This window comes from Capricornis sumatraensis, chromosome 2, assembly GCF_032405125.1.
Source record: "Capricornis sumatraensis isolate serow.1 chromosome 2, serow.2, whole genome shotgun sequence".
NCBI lineage: Eukaryota > Metazoa > Chordata > Mammalia > Artiodactyla > Bovidae > Capricornis > Capricornis sumatraensis.
In genome coordinates, this window is record NC_091070.1 from 221065476 (window position 1) to 221069319 (window position 3844).

Genomic DNA, 3844 nt, shown 5'->3' on the forward strand with positions numbered 1-3844 from the left:
GTTCACAGCACTGTTCCCACGGGAGGGGGGATTTGTGGACGCAGCTGGACGGCGGTCCTGAGCCTCAGCGGGGTGCCCGCTGCCCCGGCTGTTCCCCAGGAGGGTGACTGGCTTCCCTGCTGGAAGCTTTCGTTTAAAGTTGGATGGTGTCACCCTGCTTGTCACCGGTAACATGCCATCCATGGACCTTTTTTGCAAAGTTTCTGTGCTTATATGTTTCCAGCGTTTACTTTAGCTGGTTACAGTAATATCACCGAAATAACATGCACGTAGCTTTGGAGAAAACGGAAAACACGAGCAGAACAGAGAGCATCCCTGGAACGTGTTTGGGCCCCGGCCAAATGCCTCCTGACCATGCGGCTGCCCGCGAGGCGGAAGACACTGGGGAGGCCCTGTGGCCGGGAGTGCCCGGCCCGCGGGGTCGGCGGGAGCCCGCGCTGCTCGCCCCTCGCCTGCCACCCCCGTCAGGATGAGACGTTCGATGATCTCGGGCACTGGCACCGGGGGCAGGCGGCCACTGCCGTGGCATTCCTGAGCCAGCGAGAGTGCGGGCCCCCAGGGTCCTCCTCCGGGTCTGCCTGTGCGGGAAGGGGCTTCTCGTGCGGAGAAGGGGTGCCGCCCGTTGCCACTGGTGCTCGTATCCGTCAGCAGTGGTTGAAACATCCTTGTTTTCCTGCAGGAGAGCACGCGCTGCGCTAGTAGGGGCAGGTGTTAAGCCGCGCCCCCGCCTCTGCGGCAGAGTTCGAGGGGCTCACGGCTGGCACACGAGGCCTGTGACCGTTCCTGCCGTGGGCTGGGCCCCTGAGCAGGCGGACGCGACCCTGGTGCTGTCGGGGCCTCCTGAGCCGGGCGGCCCCCGTCTACCCCGAGGCGGCAGCCGCCTGGACGCAGCCCCTGGGCAGTTGCGGGGGTGTGTGGGACACTGGCCAGCCGTGCGTCAGTCCTGCCTCCTGTCCTGTCGCCGGCAGCCCTTGGTGAGGACTGCTTCGAGCAATAACACTGTCCAAAGAGCAGCTTCCCCGTGTGCCCACAGCCAGGGACTGCCCTGTGCGGGGCTGGCACGCTTAGGGTTTCAGGCTTTCCTCAGCTTTTTGTGAATGGTGAGGTTGATCTTCATTACCTGTGCCGAGAGGAATTTTAAAATGGGAAGTCTAAGAAAAGCGTTCTCATTCAGGAGAGAGTTCTGTGAAGTGTCCTCCCCGCTAGTATGTATTTGTGGTATTCATCTTACCACATCTCATCCAAAAAGACGATGCAGCTTTAACCTGAATGTCACATTGTGTTTTCAAGGAATTGTTATTGATGTTCTCTTTGTAAAAGAAAGAAGTATTGTAAATCTTTTTATCAAATAATGTAAAGATGTATATCTGTATTTTTGGATCATGTTATAGATGATGGATATATTGTTTAATGAATAAAGTATTTTTTGGAACAAACATCTGAGAACGCATCCTTTCTGGAAATAGGACTTCAGTGTCGTGTCGAGAGCTGGGACTGGATGCTGTGTGGACTCTTGAAGGGGGCGTGCAGTGGGCAGAGTGGGTGAGTCCCACCAGGGGCCTGGGTGGGATCCTGGGCCTCAGTTGTCTCATGGCGTCAGAAGGCGGTCCCAAGCTCACGAGAAAGACATGTTCTTAGTGAGGGCACTGGGGGTCGCTCCCTAGGGGCATAAGGTGCCTCCTCTGGAACAGAAGCTTTGCCTTCTAGACCTGCTTGGGTGCCAAGGCCCTGAGGAAACTAAACCTCTCTGAGGACATCCTTGATGAGTGCTGACAGTTAGTGTCCAGAAAGCCAGCTCCGTCAACCACGGTGAGAGCATGGCTGGGCACCCATTTTCAGATGATGCCCCGTTCCCAGACTTAGCTCCTTGCTGGAAGGGAGACTGGCTCTGGAGGAGGGCCTGTGACCTGCCTCTGCCCACACTCCCCCACATGCCCCAGTGGTGCCTGTCTGGGAGGAGGAGGAGGCCAGGTGCTTTGCTGCAGGACTGGGGAGCTCAGGTGCATTGCTGCAGGTTCCCAGGGGCCAGGACGCCACCGGTCTGTGGCCAGAGTGAGGCCTGTGGCGATCGGGTAATAAGGTGACATTGGATGGCTGTCCAGGCCCCTCTGGTTACCTTCCCAGTGTCTGTGTCATTCAGATAGATGGACTTGACCACTGGCAGGATGGCCACGTCAACCTGTGGAGCGAGGACTGTCACGGTAGGAAGGGCCAGGGGGAAGTCTCTCGAGTGTTCTCTCCCTGCCAGGGCGTAACCCAAAGGCAGGGTGCGTCCTAGCGTGCCCCCACTGACTCACTGTGAAGAGGCAGGCAGATCTTAGGGAAGAAGGTTTACTGGAGGTGGTGAGGGCCCCGCTGCAGCTGCTGTTCCTGATAAGGCATCCTTACCAGAGCGGAACTCGCGCTCTTGGCGGGTGGCGGGTGGCGGGTGGCAGGTGGCTGGTTGTGGATCCAGTCCTCGCTTGTACTCTCTGCCAATCTGCAGGGACCACCTGGATCTCTGTTCTACTTGGCAGAACCTGCAGCATGCCTTCCCAACCTGGCCTTGGGCCATGTACACACTCTGTCGTGCCCTCCGCCAGGGGTCATCATCTTAGCGTCCCACAGAACGCCCCTCCTGTCTGCCGCATCGAGGACTCTGGAGCTGGTGAGCCAGACGTGTCCTGGAGCCGCCTCGGGAGGACACGGGGGCCAGAAGGTGAGAAGAGAACTCTGCTCCGGGTACCAGTGACTGTGTCAGCCATCAAAGGGTGCATGGAAACCACTGTGAGTACTGTAACTATTTAATAGAGGACATCCAAGGGCTGAAGAAGCAAAAAGGGACATTGAGGTAGCAATAATTGGAGGAAGCAGGTTGAGTCTGTGGATTTGACAGCTTGGAGGAGGCGTGCTGACTGGGATTCAGAGGAGGAGGAGGCCAGCTGGCTGCATGGCCGCCTTGGGTACCTCAGCCCCAGGAGCGCTGGGAAGAGGAACTCCACGGAGCTGGGGCTCAGATGTCTGCGGAGACCTGCTGCTCAGCCTCTGCTGGCGCACCCGGGGGAGGGGGAGGCAGCTGGGAGCTGGCCGCTGGGTGGCTGGGGCGGGGAACACCTGTCAGGCCGGGAGCCCCCACAGCCTGGTGCCCCAGATGGCAGAGCCCAACGGGCCCACAGAGCAGATACCCTGGAGCCGTAGGTGGCAAACTGGCACCGGGCGGGCACGAACTGGAGGGGCTGGAGGAGGCGGCAGTCCCGAGAGGCGGACTCTGTGTCCCCCGGGGCGGAGCGGGTGGGGGTGGTCCGGGCCTTCCTGAAGCGGGATCGCCACCGGGCGCAGATCCTAGGGCCCCTCACTTGGGGCACTGGGGTTCTCAAGCGCTTCGGGGCGCCCTCGGGCTCTGCCTGCAGCCTCGCAGGGATGTCTGCCCTTCTGCCAGGGGCGGGGCCAGGGGACCGGGGCTCTGCGTGCCAGCGTTCCCCGAAGCTGAGAGGGTGAGTCACGGTCCTCTGGGGACACTTAGGAGGACAGAGTGACGCCCTGGGGTCAGGAGGGATGTACACGCGGGCCAGTCCTCGTGGAAGGGGTGGGAGGCTGTGCAGGGACCACGCTAGGCAGTGCCAACGCGACTGAAGGCCAGCTGTGCTCGCGGGGGAAGCTGGATGAAGCCGGGCATCACGGCGAAAGGGGCGGGGCCCTGGGTGGGCCGAGTCCGGGCAGAGGGCGGGGCAGTGGGGCGGACGGAGCCAGCAACAGGGGCGGGCCCGGGTGGGCGGGGCCCGGGCGGGCGGGGTCCCCGAGGGCTTCCGGCGCAGGCGCAGTCCCGCTCCGCCCCGCCCTCTCCCCACGGCGGCGCGAAGCCTGC